A 22,554-nucleotide genomic window follows, 5' to 3' on the forward strand; every position below is an offset into this window, starting at 1 on the left:
CAAGCCTTGCTTGAAGCTTTGCCATGCATTTACCAGACTAGGTGCACATGTTTCCTTAACATAAGTGGAGTTACTATTTAAAGCGGTAGTATAGCAAAAAAAAAGGCAAAAGGCATAATGGGCTAGTATGCACCGCATACTAGCTCATTATGAAATACTTACCTTAGAACAAGGTAAAGGTTTAGGAGATTTTTTTTTACCTACAGGTAAGCCTTATTATAGGCTTACCTGTAGGTAAAAGTTAAAAAACATTATAAAACCACTTTAAATTTGGGTTAGGCATTACTGCATCCAAGTGGATCAATAAAATATCTCACAACCCAAATAAATCTGTCACTAATGTTTAAAGCGGAGTTTCCATCAATTTTTTTTTCCATTATAGTGTACATTAGACCTAAAAAAGGAAAAAAAGAAAAAAAAATCACTGACCTGGAAATGCTTGTTGCTATGCGGTCCCATAAAATCTGCCTTCGGATTCACCTAGGATCCTGACGTCAGCTCCCTCGGCTCCTCAGAGCGCTAATGCTCCTGGGAAATGTGTGTCATCATTTCCCAGGATGCCGTGTGCTCCCCTAGGGGTAGAATCACAGGACTTCGATACCGGAAGTGAGGCGATTCATTGAAGATTTCGAATCTTCCGGCCTGTTATTGTTTATGGGTTGCCATCACAATGGCGTGCACTTCTGCCGCTCAATGTGATGGCAACCCGAGTGGTTGACGGCGCTGCGCTGCTGCTGCAATGCGCATGCGCAAGAATGGGGCGGGATGGGCGGCCCATTAGCACTCGTTACGATCGAATTCCCGGAAGTAATTGCTTGTGGGCTTCACAATGCCAACAAGCAAAATGACAACGATCTGCACGCAATTTTATAAAGTGTTCGATTTGAATAAGTATGCGGAGCGGCGGCGGATTTTAACCTAGTAAGTGACCGTATATATAGCACCACAAATATTGATGAAAGGACATACATTTAAAAAATGCAAATTGTGGTTGGAACCCCGCTTTAAGTAGACAAGCAAGAAAATATAATAACTTGGACTGTTTATAATAAGATAAAAACACAGATAAAATGTCCACATGCAGTTTCCCTTGTTGACATTCCAGAATTATACATTAATCACATAATTAAAGTGTGTCCATAGGTCATTTATATAACCTAATTTGATCACAATTTACAACTGTGAAATGGTAAACATATTTACTGGTTCAAATTTTTCATAATGCATCAGTAGTTGTCGATGACATTATTGCCTAAATGGTGTAACTGATTTGAAAAGACATAAAAGAGTGTATATGGATGTTCAGTGCAGTGACCTTGGCATTGGCAAAGTCAAAGATCTCATGGTAGAAAGTGTTGTTATCATGTTAATTGGGTGACATTTTCCAGGGCTGACCATGAATAAATTCCCTTCTGTCAAATTTCTACATAGTGAGCATACAAAAGAACTCTTAAAAAAAAAAAGACATGCAATGTATCGCAGACATTTCTGAAATCAAACAAGCTTACTTTGTTGTTTTGAAAACAAATATTCACATAAACAAAATAGTCCAAGTAGTGCTGTTGCTCTCTTTGTCCTCAAATAATATATTTCAATTGATCATCAATTGATTTATAACTTCAATTCAAGACCAAGGAAATCAGACAAACTTTATTGTAAAGTTCATTAGGGACATCCAATAGTAAACTTTGTTTTGCTTCTTAGAATGCATTTAAAATATTATCATCACCCTATGGAATAATATTGAGTCCTGCCTATACTGTAAAGCATGATTTGTTTTTTAACCACTTCATTACTGGGCACTTAAACCCCCTTCCTGTCCAGACCAATTTTCAGCTTTCAGCGCTGACGCATTTTGAATGATAATTGTGCAGTCATACAACACTGTACCCAAATTATATTTTTATAATTTTTTCCCCACAAATAGAGCTTTCTTTTGGTGGTATTTGATCATCTCTGAGATTAAAATTTTTTGCGCTATAAACAAAAAAAGACAGAAAATAAAAAAAAAACACAATGGGCCAGATTCAGATACATTATCGTATCTATCGGCGGGCGTAGCGTATTTCAGATACACTATGCCGCCGTAACGTAAGGTGCAAGTTCCGTATTCAGAAAGAACTTGCGCCCTAAGTTACGGCGGCGTAGTGTAAATGTGTCGGCGTAAGCCCGCCTAATTCAAATTTGGCTGGTAGTGGGCGTGTTTATGTTAAACTATCATGACCCCACGTAATTGACGCTGTTTTCGAACGGCGAATGCGCCGTCCGTTGACGTATCCCAGTGCGCATGCTCGAAATCACGTCGCAAATAGTCAATGCTTTCGACGTGAGCGTAACTTACGTACAGCCCCATTCACAGACGACTTACGCAAACAACGTAAAATACGACGCTGTTCGTACGTTTCCGACGTCCATACCTAACATGACTTACCCCTGCTTTATGAGGGGTAACTTTACGCCGGAAAAAGCCTTACGTAAACGACGTAAAAAAATGCGCCGGGCGTACGTACGTTTGTGAATCGGCGTATCTACCTAATTTGCATATTCCTCGCGTAAATCTACAGAAGCGCTACCTTGCGGCCAGCGGAAATATGCAACTAAGATACGACGGCGTAAAAGGATTACGCCAGTCGGATCCAGAAAAAAGAAAATACAGAAAAAAGATACGCCGGCGCATCCTATAAGTTACGCAGCGTCTCAATAGATACGCCAGCGTAACTTCTTTCTGAATCCGGGCCAATATTTTTTACTTTTTGTTATAATAAAATTGACGGCGGGGTTCCCCTTAATATCCATTCCAGACCTGAAGGACCTGGTAATTGAATTTAGGGGAACCCCCACGCTATTTTTTAAATTTTTTATGAATGAATCCTCTCTGAATTACCGAAGCCGCAAAGCCAGTTTTAAATGACTTTTTTTCCTTTCAGAAATGACACTTTGTGCAGGGACAGTTCTAAGTTTATTTTTATGTGGTTCGGGTTCGGGTCAAGTTCGGGTCCCGAACCCAGACTTTTTTCTGAAGTTCGGCCGAACCCGAACATCCAGGTGTCCGCTCAACTCTAGTCGTGTGTACATTTTTCAGCGAGAAAACTGTCGAGGAACTCGACGAACCAAAAAGAGAGCATGTTCTCTTTTTCCTCGACGGGAATGGAGAAAATTGGCTCGACAAGCCTAACAAGAACTCGACGAGGAAAACGATGTGTTTCCCCCACCAAGTTCCTCGGTCGTGTGTACGAGGCCTCACTGTGTCCATGCCTCACTGTGTCCATCTGCATGCCTCACTGTGTCCATGCCTCACTGTGCCCATGCCGCACTGTGTCCATGTGCATGCCTCACTGTGTCCATGTCTCACTGTGTCCATGCCTCACTGTGCCCATACCTCACTGTGCCCATGCCTCACTGTGTCCATGCCTCACTGTGTCCATGCCTCACTGTGTCCATGACTAGACTGATGTTTAACATGGAAGTCTATGGAAGGGGATTTCCGGCTTTCAAAAATCGGTGCTCCCCAGGCTTAGGTTCTCCAGACAACAAACTTTGCACACTTGTAGAGGAGAAATGGGGCTACATGTGCGTCAAGTTCTGGGTCCAGGGGACCTACTACCGGCCGGTACCGGGTCCCCAAAGTCACCAGAGAAATTACCATTTAACATAAGAAATCTATTGAAGGGGTGCCTGGTTTGAAAAATCTGTGCTCCCCAGCCGTAGGTCCCCTGGACAACAAACTTTGAACACTTGTAGAGGAAGAGTGGGGCTACATGTGTGCCATGTTTGTGTGCCAAGCAATGCTGTATCCTGGCCTAGGCCAACAAGGCCCAGGCCTAGGACAGCACTTTGCAGGGGGGCAGCATGGACAGTGTCCCCGCCGGCTTGCACTACACTGTTAGGCAATTTAGTTTAGCACCCCCATAAATTGGCCGCACTGCTTCCAGCATGTGGGCGGTTGGCATTCTGCAACTGTGGGGGGGGCTCGCTTCTAATTTATTCCCATCCCTGTCCCATTGCAGATATTTCCCTTCACTTCCTGTCCCATAGCCAAACAGGAAGTGAGAGGAAATCTATGCAAATTAAGGGACTCCACCCCCCCCAGGCCATCAGAACTATTGTCCCCACTATTTCAGGGTGGGTCTTAAACTGCAAGGGGTGTGGCCTTGACAGGAAGGGGTGGGTCATATTTAAATTAGGGGGTGCATGAGTTTAGTCAGGCCTAGGGCAGCACAAAACCTAAATACACCCCTGGTGCCAAGTACCTGGTCCCCAAAGTCCGGGAGATCAGGCGCAAAAAGGTGACTCGAGTATAAGCCGAGGGGGCATTTTCAGCACACAAAAAATGTGCTGAAAAACTCAGCCTATTCTCGAGTGTATACGGTAATCACTTCTGTCCAATGAGGAGGAAGCTAAAACTATGCATTACATGAATACTTTGGTAGGTAAAACTGCTGACATATATATAGTTAAATCACATATTAAGATGTTTTTCAGAAGTTCCACTTTAAATGCCATGATTTGGAGCAATAAATAATTTCACTGGAGCATCGCCAAACCATACTATAGTAACAATTATAATGTTTATGACAAAATATTATTAATGATTATTTTAAATTATTAACAGGTTACCCTGAGTAATACATCACAATCATGGGTGCAGGAGAAACGGGTCATGCTAAAGCTAAAACAAAGCATTATAGGGGAGATTTATCAAAACTGGAGCACACAGAGTCTGGTGCAGCTGTGCATAGTAACCAATCACAGCTTTTTATTTATTTTTTGCTGCTTTTGGGGCAGGAGCTACATGCTGACGTCTCACCACCATGATTGTACTGGTATTTGGCTGAAGCCTTTTATTTTTCTATGTGGACGCTATACTTTTTAATAAATATACTACACTATGGGGTTGATTTACTAAAGGAAAATAGACTGTGCACTTTGGAAAGTGCAGTGGTACTCTGCAAGTAAAGTTTCTCCAGGACTTAGTAAATGAGGCAAAGCTTCAATTTGAAAAGAATACCCAATGATGTGCAAGAAAAATTGATAAACAGCTTTTTTGCTTGCACATGATTGGATGATGGAAGTCAGCAGAGCTTCTGATCATTTACTAAGCTCTGGAGCAACTGCTCTTTCAGAGTGTAACTGCACTTTGCAATGTGAACTTGCTATTTGCCTTTATTAAATCAACTCCTATATGTGGTCCCCTGCTTGTGGCGATCACTTTTTTTCCCCAGACAGTAACAAGCAAACCTTCAGACTGTCCCCAGTGGTGAGAAGCATTACTTTGGGGTGTCACCATTGTGAGAATACAGCTGGTTTACTACGTGTGAAGAATAAGGATGAGCCGAACACCCCCCTGTTCGGTTCGCATCAGAACTTGCGAACACACCAAATGTTCGTGTAAACTTTAGAACCCCGTTAAAGTCTATGGGACTCGAACATTTGAAATCTAAAGTGTTAATTTTAAAGGCTAATATGCAAGTTATTGTCATAAAAGTGTTTGGGGACCTGGGTCCTGTCCCAAGAAACATGTATCAATGCAAAAAAAAGTTTTAAAAACGGCCGTTTTTTCAGGAGCAGTGAATTTAATAATGCTAAAAGTGAAACAATAAAAGTGTAATATTACTTTAAATTTCGTACCTAGTGGGGGTGTAAAGTCAGCATGTGAAAAAGCACATGTTTCCCGTACATAGAACTGTCCCTGCACAAAGTGTCATTTCTGAAAGAAAAAAAAGGCATTTAAAACCGGCTTTGCGGCTCTAATGAATTGTCGGCTCTGGCAATTACAGAGATGATTCATTCATAAAAATAAAAATAAAAAAGCAGGGGGTCCCCCCCAAATTCCATTAACAGGCCCTTCAGGTCTGATATGGATATTAAGGGGAACCCCGCCGTCAATTTTAAAAAAAATGACGTGGGGTTCCCCCCAAATATCCATACCAGACCCTTCAGGTCTGGTGTGGATATTAAGGGGAACTCCACCCCAAATTTAAAAAAAAAATGGTGTGGAGTTCCCCCAAAAATCCACACCAGACCCTTATCCGAGCATGTTAACCTGGCTGGCCACAGAAAAGAGGGGGGACAGAGTGCGGCCCCCCTCTCCTGAACCGCACCAGGCTACATGCCCTCAACATGGGGAGGATGTCCCCATGTTGATGGGGACAAGGGCCTCATCCCCACAACCCTTGCCCGGTGGTTGTGGGGGTCTGCGGGCGGGGGGCTTATTAGAATCTGGAAGACCCCTTTAACAAAGGGGACCCCCAGATCCTGCCCCCCCTATGTGAATTGGTAATGGGGTACACTGTACCTCTACCATTTCACGAAGGGAGTGTAAATAGTTAAAAAAAACCACACAGACACCATAGAAAAAAATCCTTTATTAATAAAAAAATAAAAAATCCAGCGATGTGAATCCACTTTCGGCCCGGCCCCCCACTCTAACGTTGTCTTCTATCCAGCGATGGATGATCTCTCCAGCGACGGGTGATCAGCGGTCCGGTCCAGCGATGAGAAGATCCATCTGTCCAGAGTGCAGCAGGCAGCTCCTCTCTCCGCTGGACACAGCGCAGCGGAATGACGCGCTGGAGCTGTGACATTTCTTATATAGGGGAAGCGGCCACCCGTCATGTGACCCCGCCCCCTCTGACGCACCCTTGTACGTCACTGGGAAAGACCGGGAAATACTGGGCTTTCCCAGTGACGTGCGAGGGTGCGTCAGAGGGGGCAGGGTCACGTGACGGGTGGCGCTTCCCCTATATAAGAAATGTCACAGCTCCAGCGCATCATTCCGCTGGGCTGTGTCCAGCGGAGAGAGGAGCTGCCTGCTGCGTTTTGGACGGATGGATATTCTCATCGCTGGACCAGACCGCTGATCACCCGTCGCTGGAGTTGGGGGAACCCCACACCATTTTTTTTTTAATTTGAGATGGAGTTCCCCTTAAAATCCACACCACACCTGAAGGGTCTGGTATGGATATTTGGGGGGAACCCCACATCATTTTAATTTTAATTTTTTTTAAATTGACGGCGGGGTTCCCCTTAATATCCATATCAGACCTGAAGGGCCTATTAATGGAATTTGGGGGGACCCCCAGCTTTTTTATTTTTATTTTTTATGAATGAATCATCTCTGAATTGCCAGAGCCGACAATTCATTAGAGCCGAAAAGCCGGTTTTAAATGCCTTTTTTTCTTTCAGAAATGACACTTTGTGCAGGGACAGGTCTATATACGGGAAACATGCGCTTTTTCACATGCTGACTTTACACCCCTCCTAGGTACAAACTTTAAAGTAATATTAAACTTTTATTGTTTCACTTTTAGCATTATTAAATTCACTGCTCCTGAAAAAACAGCCGTTTTTAAAACTTTTTTTTGCATTGATACATGTTTCCTGGGACAGGACCCAGGTCCCCAAACACTTTTTAGGACAATAAATTGCATATTAGCCTTTAAAATTAACACTTTAGATTTCTCCCATAGACTTTAACAGGGTGTTCCGCAGCTTTTCGAATTTGCCGCGAACACCCCTAAATGTTCGTTGTTCGCCGAATAGGCGAACAGGCAATGTTCGAGTCGAACATGAGTTCGACTCGAACTCGAAGCTCATCCCTAGTGAAGAATGTTGCTGACACAAACACGAATGTTGCTGCTTTCCGAATGGTGCATTTCAGCTCTATTGCTCACATATGGTGGATTTCCACTAGATGGTGGAAGACACTTTAATTGAGGTGATATTTATCACATATGTGTTCTCTTTTTAGTTGGACTTTTTTCACACTGATTAATATTTAAAAAATTGTGTTATCTTTTTTTTTTTATATAATAGTTTTTTTTGCTTTTTGCACATTATGAATGCTGTGTTGAAAGCACATGTTTTACGCTTGTAATATTCTATATTTGAAGGTGTTGCTTTATTTTTTTTGTTGGATTGTTAGGGTACTGTATGTTTACCATTTGCAAGGTGCTCATTTCTTTCCTTTTCTTTAGTGCTGACCCCCTTTTATGGGTTTCTTTTTAGGTTTTCTTGAGGACATAGATCCCCTTAATTTTCATGCCATCAGCTTTTCCTCCATGACAGGAGGCACAATGTTTTGTTAGAGGTTTTTCTAAAAAAAAAAAAACTTCCTTAAATGTTCACCTATTCACCTATTCGGATCTTTAAGAATATCTTGGTTTTGCCTATATAAATCTTTGGGCAGAAGCAGGTATATCACTCTCGTGGAAGAGGAGTTTATCAGGTCCCTTATCTCATAGTTCTTTTGGCCTACTGCATCACTGAAAGTGTAAGTTCTGTCAATGAACGGACATACAGTATCTGGCATCTGTTAAAGTGAAACATTAAAGATAAATACAATTTCAGTGCAAATCTGTGAAAAATCAACAATTGTATGGACAATTCCAAATGTATATATATTTTTTCAAAAAAATATGGACTTCTTATGGTTCTTAAATTACCAGCACCTCCCTAGCACACTCTGCCACTATTTAAAGCAGCAATAAAATGCTTCTCAACAAAACCATACATACATACTTCTAGCACATGCCCACATATCTATTTAAATATATCAAAATATAAAATGTTATTAAAAAAATATGTAATTCCACATAAAATTCATAAAACACTGTACCTGATGGGATTATGGAAAATACAACCCTAGGGAAAAAACTATACTTTAAACGATTAGTGTGCATTTTAGGTGTCCTATATCTTTTCCCTGATGGCAATGGGACAAACACACTGTAACCTGGGTGAGTTGGATTAATACTAATAGTTTTTGTCCGCTTTTTTAATGGGCTGGCATATGCTGTGTCCAAAATCGCTGTTTTCACCACACAAGGCAGGCACATCATATCCTCCGCTCTGCAGCTGGCATACCACACAACAGCACAGTGGAGAAGAATACTCTCAATGGTACAATGATACAAATTGACCAGAAGCCTTAAGGACAACCGACTGCTTAAGTCTCCGAAGGAAAAACAGTCTCTGCTGTGCTTTTTTCACTAGAAAAAAAGTATTTTGAGACCATGACAACTTCCCTGTAATATGCACTCCCAAAAATGTAATAGTGTCCACCCTTTCCACCTCCTTACCACCTATATAAACCGGACAATAACTGATCATTCTTGATCTCCTATAATATAATTTCTTTAGGGGCGATCAAGGGGTTAAATGTGTTACCTAGGGAGTGATTCTAACTGTAGGGGGAGGGGACTCACAAGGGGAGGAGACCGATCAGCGTTCCTCTGTACTGGGAACACACCATCGGTCTCCTCTTACCTGACAATTACCGGAAATTGCGGGTGCCCGGCAGACATTGCGGCCACTGGGCACGCACACCAGCTCCCAAGTGGCGCACGTGCCCCCTAGTTGGCCGGGAAGCCCAGGACGTCATATGACGCCCGCCCAGGATGGGAGATCCCTTCTGCGGATGTCAAATGTCTATGGGCCAGTTATGAAGTGGTTAAGAACCATAAGAAGTCCATATTTAAAAAAAAAATATATATATATATATATATCTGTTTGGAATTGTCCATTGTTCAATTGTTGATTTTTCATACATTTGCAATGCAATTGTATTTATCTTTATTATCTACTAGCAATTCACTAGGATTAAGCGGCAGAATTCTTAATTGAAGTCCACAATTGTCCAGTCATTTTTTGTGGTACTGATTCCTCTTTTTTTGTGATTACAGTGAAACATTCCCTTGGATCTAGGATACTCTGACAACCAATTTGAACTTGGTTCTTTTATGAATTTGGAGTGTCAGAATGTCCCACTGATTTTTTAATCGACTAGAATCCAATCTTTTAGCCACGTAGGATGGTGGCTATCGACCCGTAGAAGGGTGTTAGCCACTGTCTCTTTGCGGAACGTGCATGTACATAGTTGGCCGTTTTTTATGGTAATCCAGAGGTCAAGAAATTAGATTTGTCTGTGGTCATATTTGTATGTAAGGCATATATTGTGTTAATTATTATGCAGCTGAATAAAACATGTATGCAGGTCCTCAATATCTCCCTTCCACACAACTAGAACATTGTCTATGTATCTTAGCCAGGTGTGTACATATCCAAGATACATTGGCAAGGTTAACACTTCTTCCTCCTCCCATAGTCCCAAGTGTAGGTGTAACAGCTCTGGTGAATGGGAGTGAACCACAACTGCGGTTAGCAAGGACTTCAATGCACTTACCTATGTGAGAATTCAGTATTGGACCCCAGGCGTCACTCCAATCAGGGAACAGGAGTTTGAGGGTTCTATACATCATCTCTCTCTCACATAAAGAAATGTATTGAGCTACTAAGACTGGACGCATTACAACATGCGACCAAACCTTAGTCTTTAAAAGTATATGATACACATGAAGATTCCAATGCACTTCTGAATGCAAGTGATTATCAGTACAGGACCCCAGGCGTCACTCCAAACAGAGAACAGGAGTTTGGGGGTTCTCTACATCATATCACTTTAACATAGAGAAGTGCATTGAGACTGATGTCACACTGCGTAACCAATTTTGCCTCGGCTTTCCAGACCACTCAAGGATTAGTTGGCTAGAGCAGATCTCCCTCAATCACTCAATGATACCATACAACATGCTATCACTATAGATTGTAGATTAAGAGAGAGACGAGCTGAATGTTCATCAAGTTCCACAGCACCTGTCCCTACATCTCAAAACTTGAGTCGCCTTAACTTTTCTATGCTAAAGGTTGTTGGTATTTTATACCTCCTCCCTTAGTGGCCTAATGCACTTCTCTATGTTAAAGTGATATGATGTAGAGAACCCCCAAACTCAAGTTCTCTGATTGGAGTGACGCCTGGGGTCCTGTACTGATAATCACTTGCATTCAGAAGTGCATTGGAATCTTCATGTGTATCGTATACTTTTAAAGACTAAGGTTTGGTCGCATGTTGTAATGCGTCCGGTCTTAGTAGCTCAATACATTTCTTTATGTATGCAGGTCCTCAATATCTCCCTTTCATTCAACTTTCATTCATTCATACATGTCCAAGATACATTGGCAAGGTGAACACGTCTTCCTCCTCCCACAGTCCCAACTGTAGGCAGGCATAGGTCAGCATCCATGCTGCCCCCATTGCGGAGAACTGGAAGAAAATATTTGATATTGCAAAGTCAAGCAAGTCCACAACAAACTCCCTCTGTAAGCCATACTCAGGGTAGTGAAATTCTGATTTTGACCAGCCCATTTTTGGAGTTTGTGTGATATTATGTCCAATTATCTTTTTTTCCTCCCGTTTTTTGTTTTGTTCCAATACACACACAAAGGAAACAAAACAAAAAACGGGAGGAAAAAAAGCTAATTGGAAATAATATCACGCAAAACTCCAAAAATGGGCTGGTCAAAATTCTTGTCACACATAACCTCCCTGGCGGTATGATTCTTTCAGAAAAAACATGCTGAAAGCGGTACCATTATTTGCAAGAAAATTTGGCGTTTTAAATTGTAGGTCTGTAATTTTTAGGAATAACTCACTTAAATCTGACCAAACAAGATTCTAATAGGCATCCCGGGTATGACATTTTTTTAAAAACAAAATTATAATTTATAATATAATAAATAATTATAAATAATTATAACAAATAATAATATAATTATAATAAAAATTATTCAATAATGTAATCAAATCAAAATCACTGAAATTTGCTCAGTTGCAGAATTGTTGCTGTCATTATTTTTTTTTTTTATGACGAATTTCCCCACAAATCGCTATCGCACAATTCTGCAAGTGATTATAATTTATTATCGCTGTTTTTTAGCTGATCTAAAACAATTTTTGACATAAAGGGACACTTTTGGTTGCTATGGACAATCTACAGTTTGCAGGGAGAAAGAAACGTTTTTATTATATAAAATGACATGCATGACACAGGACAGACCACTAGGGACAAGGGGGATATGTTTTTTTTACATACAGTACTGTAATCTATAAGATTACAGTATACTGTATGTAAAGTGTTTGTTTACTTTTTTGAATTTGGCGCTGTTCTCCGTCCCCGTGCGTCGTAACGTCGCAGGGAACGAAGATCGGCGTCACACAGAGGCACTGTGTGAATCGAGCGAGGTCCCGCTCGCTCACACAGCGCGGTGGCATCGCTGGATCCAGGGACAAGGTAAGTAAACCATACCTGTGGATCTAGCGAGGCGAGCCCGAGTCTGACTCGGGGTTACCGCTTGCAGCAGGAAAATCTAACCCCGAGTCAGACTCGGGAATACCGCCAGGCAGGTTAACCTAATATTTGGTTTCACACCCTTTGGAAAAAATAACTGAGATCAGTCGCTTCCTATACCCATAAATAAGCTTCCTACACCTCTCACCCGGAATTTTGGACCACTCTTCCTTTGCAAACTGCTCCGGGTCTCTCTTATTGAAAGGGTGCCTTTTCCCAACAGTAATTTTAGGATCTCTCCACAGATGTTCATGGGATTTAGATCTGGACTCATTGCTGGCCATTTTTGAACTCTCCAGCGCTTTGTTGCCATCCATTTCTGGGTGCTTTTTGACGTATGTTTGGGGTCATTGGGCCAAATCCTCAAAGATCCTGCCTAACTTATCTTTTCCCATTTAAGTTACACTGCCTTAAAATTTCTACCTAAGTGCCCGATCCACAAAGCACTTACCTAGAAATTTCAGGCCGTGTAACTTAAATGTCTCCGGCGCAAGGCGGTCCTCTTCTGCAGGGGGCGATGACAATTTAAATGAGGCGCGCTCCCGTGCCAGCCGTACTGCGCATGCTCGTGACGTAATTTTCCCGACGGGCAGCGCGCAAAATTACGTTACGCCGGGCTTTGTGGATTGCGACGGGACAATAAAGTTGCGTCGGGTAAAAAAAAAATTACGCGACGAAAAATAAAATTAAAAATTAAAAAAAAAAAATCGCGGCGATCGAAAAAAAAGGTCTGTTTTTACAAGGTGTAACTAGTTTACACTTTGTAAAAGCAGAACTAATTTTACGTATGCAAACGTAAACTTATGCAGAAAACACAAAGCTGAAAAGCTTTGTGGATCTCCGTAAGTCCTCATTTGCATACGCGAAGCGGCATTTCGACTCGAAATGCCCCCAGCGGCGGATGCGGTACTGCATCCTAAGATCCGACAGTGTAAGTCTCTTACAGATGTCGGATCTTCTGCCTATCTTTGGAAAACTGCTTCTGAGGATCAGTTCCAAAGATAGTCACAGGGATACGCAGGCTGAACAGCAGTTCCGCCTGCATATCCCTTTTGAGGATTTGACCCATTGTTCTGCTGGAAGATCTCAGATGCAAACCCACTTTCTGACACTGGGCTCTACAGTGTGATACAAAATCCTTTGGTAATCCTCAGATTTCATGATGCCTTGCACACATTCCAGGCACCCAGTGCCAGAGGCAGCAAAAAAAAAAAAAAAACATCATTGAACCTCCACCATATTTCACTGTAGGTACTGTGTTCTTTTCTTTGTAGGCCTCATTCCATTTTCAGTAAACAGTAGAATGATGTGCTTTACCAAAAAGCTCTATCCTGGTCTCATCTGTCCACAAGACATTTTCCCAGAAGAATTTTGGCTTACTCATGTACATTTTGTCAAACTGTAGTCTTACTTTTTTATGTCTTTGTGTCAGCAGTGGGGTCCTCCTGGGTCTCCTGGCATAGCGTTTCATTTAAATGTTGACGGATAGTTCGCCCTGACACTGATGCTCTCTGAGCCTGCAGGACAGCTTGAATTTCTTTGGAACTTGTTTGGGGCTGCTTATCCACCATCCAGACTATACTGCATTGCAATCTTTCATCAATTTTTCCCTTCCGTCCACACCCAGAGAGATCCCGTGACCACGTCCCCATCGAGACGAAACGTTGGGAGGCGACGTTCTGACGTTACCGCATCACGTGATTGAACCTGGAAGAGACGGGTGCACGTTCTGCTAGCCGGCCAGCTTGAAATTTTTAAACGTTACGATTTTATCTGCTTGATGTAAATGCAAATCTTTTTACTTTATTAAACGCCCAAAGGTTTTTACGCTATGCGAGTCTCCTTTGTTTTTCTGCATATTCCTGTAATATTGACAATTACCGGAGGATTCATCTACTTGAAAAGATCTGCTCGAGGCTGCTGATTGCTGTTTGCTCGGAGGATCCCATTAGATATGCTGTATTTGATCTCTTTGAGATCTTTTGTTCTGGTAAGGGTCAGTGTTTGATCGTGGTGGAGGTGCTTTATATCACTGTTGCTGTTCCGTTTGTGGATCATCTTCACACTGGGCATCACTATCATCACACTTATCAGCTTTGGACTTTTTTTCTTACTTTCTATATGCTGTTGGCACTCACATTTATGTCATTGCATTTATCACTGATGTGGAGTTCATTCTGTTTATCATATTAGGCACAGTGCACTTTATTTTTAGCGCAACTCTTTTTCTTTATTTTGCTGTATATGTTGTATAACATTTTTGAGTCGCAGCTTATAATTTTTTCTGGTATTTTACATGGTATGCACAGTATTTTTTTCACATGCTCTTATATAATGTTGCAGAATATATTTAGCTGGCAGGAGAATTCTCTTTTGTACCATAAATTCTCCCCCAGTTGCATCTGGACAAGATAAAGGTGTTAAAGTACATGATTGCATATTGCACGTGTTTAAAATATAAATTTACAAGTTTGAGGTTGTTCTATTTGTGTATTATTAATAATGTTGATTGTATGTGTTTCTGCTGTACTGTATTCTCCATGTTCTCCTCAAGAAGTGAATATAGTTCACAAAAGGTATTGCAAGTCCAGTATAGTCTCATTAACCACTTCCCTACCGGCCCATAGTAAAATGACGTCCACAAAGAACTTCTGCCGTTCAGAGTGGACGTCATATGACGTCCTGGGCTTTCCGGGTGGATATCTGAATGATGCCTGCAGCTAAGAGGCATCATTCAGATATCCTTCTAAACTGCCGGCGATTCTGCACAACGTAAGAACGATCATAGCGGCGGTTCCGCCGCTAGATCGTTCTTACAGGCGGCGGGAGGGGACATCCCCCCCCTCCCGCCGCCATCCGGTGCTTCTCTGGGCTCTCCCGTGCCATCGGGGGCCCGGAGAACGAATCGTCCGGCGCTCGCAGGAAGCATAGAGATGACTGGTGACCAGATGGTCACCAGTCATCTCTATGACCATCGGAGGACCCGGGCGCGATGTGATGACGTCACGCCCGGGTCCCCGTAAGTAAACAAAGCCGCGATTGCGGCTGCTAAGCAACCACAAGCATGAGATCGGTGAATTTTTTTTCACCGATTTCATGCTTTCCAGCCTGGAGGAGAGATGTGGGGTCTTATTGACCCCGCATCTCTCCATAAAGAGTACCTGTCACACACATTCCTATTACAAGGGATGTTTACATTCCTTGTAATAGGAATAAAAGTGATCAAACAAAAAAAAAAATTAAAAAAAAAAGTGTAAAAAAAGAAATAAATATATAAAAAAAAAAAAGAAATAAAAATTTATTTTTTTAACGCCCCTGTCCCCGGTAGCTTGCGCGCAGAAGCGAACGCACACGCAAGTCCCGCCGACATATCTAAACGCCGTTTAAACCACATATGTGAGGTATCGCCGCGTGCGTTAGAGTGCCAGCAACAATTCTAGCACTAGATCTCCTCTGTAAATCTAAACTGGTAACCTGTAAAAAATTTCAAATCGTTGCCTATGGAGATTTTTAAGTACCGAAGTTTGGCGCCATTCCATGAGTGTGCGCAATTTTAAAGCGTGACATGTTAGGTATCTATTTACTCGGTGTAACATCATATTTCATATTTTACAGAAAAATTGGGCTAACTTTACTGTTTTTAAATTTTTTTAATTCATGAAACAATTTTTTTCCCCAAAAAAGGCGTTTGAAAAATTATTGCGCAAATACCGTGCAAGATAAAAGGTTTCAATGACCGTCGTTTTATTCCCTAGGGTGTCTGCTAAAAAAACATATATAATGTTTGGGGGTTCTGCGTAATTTTCTAGCAAAAAAATTATGATTTGTACATGTAGGAGAGAAGTGCCAGAATAGGCCTGGTATGGAAGTGTGTATAACTGCCCGGTATGGAAGAGGTTAATAACATATATTAATATTGGTAATTTATAGTAAACTATCTATAATGTGACTCTGGGGAGATGATAATATTGTCATTTGTATTAGCCTTGTATCTATTTATCAAGTTTACTGTAAGTGTTATTAAAGAAAAAATCCCTTTTCTATTTCATGAATTACGGAACTGGAAAATAACTATCTTGGTGTCAGTTTGAACACAGATGATAGGAAAATGGAGGTCAGGGGAACATTTTTGTGATGTGCAGCCTGATTCCTAGTTCAGGAACTACAGTATAGTTAGAGGGTGTTTCTTCAGCCTATAACTATCCCATTTTCTTAAGACACGCAAGTCAACCAGTATGTGGCTGCCCAAGATCTTAGAACATGATAATATAGTTTCCGGCAAGATGGCACCAGGATTGAGCAAGATATGAGGAAGGGGACCTGTAGTTCCAAGGGGGGTTAAGTACTAGACAGTGGCTGGTAGCAGAATCAGTGGCTGGTAGCAGCCAGTTCAAGATCGGGACTGGGAGTGAGCAAGCGTAGTCCAAAAACAGTTCCAATATCAGGGCTGGTAGAAAGCAAATATAGTCCAGTTTAAAATTTGAGGTCAACCCTCACTTTAACCACTTAAGACCAGGACCAAAATGCAGCTAAAGGACCTTGCCCCTTTTTGTGATTCGGCACTGCGTCATTTTAACTGACAATTGCGCGGTCGTGCAACGTGGCTTCCATACAAAATTGGCGTCCTTTTTTTCCGCACAAATAGAGCTTTCTTTTGCTGGTATTTGATCACCTCTACGGTTTTTATTTCTTGCGCTATAGACAAAAATAGAGCGACAATTTTGAAAAAAAATCAATATTTTTTACTTTTTGCTATAATAAATATCCCCCAAAAATATATAAAAAAAATTGTTTTCATCAGTTTAGGCTGATACGTATTCTTCCACCCTTTTTTTGGTAAAAAAAAAATCGCAATAAGCGTTTATCGGTTGGTTTGCGCAAAATTTATAGCGTTTACAAAATAGGGGATAGTTTTATTGCATTTTTATTTTTTTTTATTTTTTTTACTACTAATGGCGGCGATCAGCGATTTTTTTTTGTGACTGAGACATTATGGTGGACACTTCGGACAATTTTGACACATTTTTGGGACCATTGTCATTTTCACAGCAAAAAATGCATTTAAAATGCATTGTTTATTGTGAAAATGACAATTGCAGTTTGGGAGTTAACCACAGGGGGCACTGATGGGGTTATGTGTGACCTGAAGTGTGTTTACAACTGTAGGGGGGTGTGGCTGTAAGTGTGACATCATCGATTGTGTCCCCTTATAAAAGGGATCACACGGTCGATGACACCGCCACAGTAAAGAACGGGGAAGCTGTGTTTAAACACAGCTGTCCCCGTTCTTCAGCTCCAGGGACCGATCGCGGGACTCCAGTGGCGATCAAGTCCATGGGTCCCGCGGCCCCGGTCACAGAGCTTCGGACCGGGTCATGGGCGCGCACCCGCGACCCACGGCTGGACAATAGCATAGCACGTACCTGTACGTGCATGTGCCCAGCCGTGCCATTCAGATTATCTTTTTGATTCAGCCCACACATTATATACTGTATCTGCATTGTTTTCTTGATTAACCTTTAAAACTTTACTTAAAAGAGAAGTAAAGATGGTGTCTGTCCCCCGTGCCTCTACACTGGGAACCGAGCAATCGAACACCACTGATCACTCAGTTCTAACAGCTCCCCAAGCAGAGAGCCGCTGACTGCCAATCAGCAGCTCTCTGCTCTGCCTTCTCCTCGCTCACTGGAGTGCTGAGCTGTGGAACACACTCTTGTGATTCAAAGGAGAAGTACATCCAAACAAGATTTGGCTATACTGCTTTAATAATTAGTATGTTCACCATTGAATAATTGCTGTGTGAATACAGGATTGTTTTGTTAGTAAGATGCGGGTGCCTTGAGTTATTTTATTGTCATTATTTCCACTCTGTACACCTTGTCTCCTTTTATTAAACTTTAATAAAAATATTGAACAAAATTTTTTTTTAGGTCAAATTCAGGCAGCAATCCAAAGAGTAATCCAGGTGTAAGGCAAAGGTCAGTAACAAGGGAATCCAAGATAATAGCAGTGCTTGGTCAGACAAGGAAACAGATAGGGAGACAGTGAGACAGGAAGCTAATGCTATCATAAGTACAGACGCACAGGCCTAACATTTTTAAATAAGAAACCAATCAAGCTAGGGGGTATGTGGCCAGAATCTTTACCCTGCATCTGATAGGAGCAACTAGAAGCCTGAGATGCCTATTAACCCTTAGCTGATAAGAGAAGCTAATAGGATGTCTAACAGTATTTTTTTAGGTTAGAGCATTGTGATATGGCACCAGAATTTCGTGAGGAGTTTCATGGATTATTTGTTAGATTGCAGTAGTAAGGTTACTGAATGGTGGAATTATATACAGGCATACCCCACTTTTAAGTACACAATGGGGTTTATTTACTATCGCTGGAGAGTGCAAAATCAGGCCCACTTCTGCATAGAAACCAATGAGCCTCTAACCCAAGCTTGTTCAGTTAAGCCTGGTAATAAAACCTGGAAGCTCATTGGTTTCCATACAGAAGTGAGCTTGATTTTGCACTCTCCAGCTATAGTAAATAAGTCCCATTATGTACTAAAAAGTGGAGTATGCCTGTATTTTGATATAAAGATTCTAAACATTGGTTTAAGGATGAAAAGGTGTCTTTTGACCTTTTTAGTTGCTTTTGACCTGTTTATTGATTACGCCATATGAAAATATCTACACATATTAAACAACAAGAAAACAAGACATCATCTTACATCATTTAGATTAAAATTTTTGAAATATCACTCATTTCTAGCATTCTATTTATGTGTACACAAGACATCTAAAATACGACCATACGCCAAGATGGCAGTAAACATTTATTACATTTTGCACAATTGTTTCCAATTGTGTACATGTTATTACATTTACAGTAGCAAATTCAGTGCACATACTTTTCTTTTTCAAATATTTGAGCATACCACCCACATAATTTATTTGCAGAGCACATCTTTAGAGAATTCCTTTCAAGTATTTTCAGAATGTTCTTTATATCTGGTTGGAATTTCATCCCCAGCTATATAGGGGATTTAAATAATGCCTGTGAATATGTCCTTCAGTGCAGTAATTCCTTTGTGGTTCCAGAAGATGTTATGTTCAGCATTGGAACTAGTCATGCCAAGACTCAATAAGGTATTACACAAATGGATAGTCTTCGGTTGACAATCCCAGAAAATCACGTTTAAAAAAGATCCTGTCTCTCATGGTTCCTAAAATAAACCTTCCCTTTCACAGAAATAAAACAACATAACATAAAATTGCTAAATTTTTTGTAATATTATGTGTTTAAAAATTCACCAACCACTATCATTTTCTACAACTGTCAAAAAACATATATGGCAAACTGAACAGCGACCAAGATCCTTGAGTCGATGTAGCTGATCAGATTTTGTTTTTCAATGCATCTGGCGCGGCCCCTGGTTTTCTGTGCATGTTGAACACACAATCAATTTTTGTTTGAAGGCTTTTGTATTGACAAAGTGAACTAGGGCACGTTTGCGTACTAAAATTTTTACTTGGAAAAAAAATAGGGCTGTTACTGATTAAAATTTTCATGTTTGATTAATCATCTTTTTTTTAATCGATTAATCGACTAATTTGGATTAATTATAATGCACATACAGATCTAACTACTTTTATCTTATCTCCTTGCAGGCCGATTCCCAGTGCAGCTACCAACAACTGGAAAAATGGATTGCAGGATACAAAAAACACACAAAGGCAGCGCTCGATGGGAATAGCATTAAAACTTTTATAGTCTTCAAGTAGGTAACAAAATAAATATTGCACTGGAGATAAAATAGATGTAGCTACATAAACTGTAAAAATGGTGCGAGTAATACCAAACGGTAGCAAGAGCAGTCATAAAAACATGAAGCTAAGTATGATACTGGTATAAAATGTGTACAATGATACCACTGCTGAATCCAGATGAGAAGGGGTTAACATCAGTCCATCGGCATGTAGATGTTCCGTGAAGGGAATAATCATAACTCCCAGTGGATGGCTGTAGAATCTCAGTTTGACTCGAGGGAAGTGTAACAGTCCTTGCGTGTGGCAGATTGTAAGGACCCCCAGCATGCAGATATGAAGGCACAGCAAAGGAGCTCTTCAGATGGACACGGCAAGCCCTGTCAGTGTCTGTGACATCATCGGATCTCCAACGGAACTGCCTGAAGACCCAGAAGCCGGCGGAGAGGTGAGTACCGATTAAAATTATTTTGATCATATAAAAAAATTAACGATTAATCGAGGAATGTATCGTTAATTTCCACAGCCCTAAAAAAATAAAGTGTGCAAGAAAGAAAAGTGCAGTGAAAACCACTAGAAGATAAATAAAAATAAATGCAAGATGTATTAAGTCCAAAGTAGTTACCAGCAGGGATGAGATGTCACCAGCAAGGATAACCAGTGGAGGTAAAAAATTACATGTTTGACATCAATGTGACAAATGTGCTGTATCTGACCAACAAGGAACAAATTGGCTACTCACCTTATGGACATGACCCCTAAACTAACAGGGAAATAATGGCAGACAATCCCCTAAGGCAGTGGTTCTCAACTCCTGTCCTCAGGACCCATTAACAGGCCAGATTTAAAGTATTACCATGGGAAGATGCAGACTAGAATACTGTAATCACTGAGCAACAAACAATATCACCTGTGGTGTTTTTTAGTTATCTTGCAAACCTGGCCTGTTAGTGGGTCCTGAGGACAGGAGTTGAGAACCACTGCCCTAAGCGGTAAATCTAAGATGGAATCACTAAAACCGCTGCTCCAGCTAATGGACTCCATAGCAAGGGATGGTATATATGTAAAAGCAAAAAAAGTAACAGAATAGTGCTCTCTGTTGTAATAAGAATACTGTATACAGTATATAAAAGCACACTCACATATATTAACACTGTCCCCAGTGCATGTAAAAGCCCTTGTAAGCAATGTAGTATACACCGATCATTAGATAGCCACCGGGGGACATCATTAAAATGGCTTCTCCTCCCATATGCGTTAGATCTTGGGTGGGACTTCGTCAGCAGGGTGTAAACTAAATTGCATACAAGTGCTTTTACATGCACTGGGGACAGTGTTGATATGTGTCAGTTCGATTTTATATATATTCTTATTAAACATTTAAAACGGAGAGCACTATTCTGTTGCTTTTTTTAATTTTACATATATACAATACCCTGCTAAGGGGTCCAATACCTGGAGCATTGATGTCGAACGTGTCACTTTTTACCTTCACTGGTATTACTTGCTGGTGACATCTCATTCCTGCTGGTGACAACGTTGAACTTAAAACATCTTGCATGTTATTTATTGTCTAGTGGTTTGCACTGCACTTTTCTTTCTTATATATTGGTTTTATAGGTATTATTGCTGATTGTTTTTTCTTGTGTGTAGCTATAAAATGTGCAGGTGGCCAGCAAAACAGGAAGTGTATTTTTTTATACTATGTACAATTGGGTCAAAAATGTAGCATATGTATTGGTGTTTATTACTGGAGACCTGTGCAGAGGCACCAGTATATAAACATGCTCAGGACTGCCACAGCTGGCACATCTGTGCATGCGTACTCTGATACTCTCAACACAGCATATACATTTGGCTATTACACTTTTAATGGTGTTGTTACATAATTACATAGTTAGTCAGGTTGAAAAAAGACACACAAAAAAACACATATACTGTAGTTCCACCAGCTGTTGTTTTATTGATATAAGTGCACACTTAATGCAGTATTTTCCTACATGAGATGCATATCTAAAAATCCCAACAGCTGTCACACAGATCTAAAATAATGGAGACAATTAATTTGCATTAACCACTGCAGCCCTGGAAGGATTTACCCCCTTCCTGACCAGAGCATTTTTTGCGATTCGGCACTGCATCGCTTTAGCTGACAATTTCGCGTTCTGCGACATTGTACCCAAACAAAATTTACGTCCTTTTTTTCCCACACATAGAGCTTTATTTTGGTGGTATTTGATCACCTCTGCGGTTTTTATTTTTGCACTGTAAACAAAAAAAGAGCAACATTTTTTTAAAAATGTGCAATATTTTTTACTTTTTGCATAAAAATATCCCCCAAAAATATCTAAAAAACGAATTTCTTCCACAGTTTAGGCCGATTTGTATTTTTCTACATTATTTTGGTAAAAAAAAAAACACAATAGGTGTATTGGTTTGTGCAAAAGTTATAGGGGGTTATCCACAAAGCCGCGGCGCAACGTAACTTTTCGGATTTAAGTTACTCCGCCGCAAAATTCCCAAGTTAGGTGCCGATCCACAAAGCACTTACCTGGAATTTTGCGGCGCTGTAACTTAAATCCGTCCGGCGCAAGGCGTTCCTATTCAAATGGGCG

Source organism: Rana temporaria, chromosome 5 (genome assembly GCF_905171775.1).
Source record: "Rana temporaria chromosome 5, aRanTem1.1, whole genome shotgun sequence".
Classification (NCBI taxonomy): domain Eukaryota; kingdom Metazoa; phylum Chordata; class Amphibia; order Anura; family Ranidae; genus Rana; species Rana temporaria.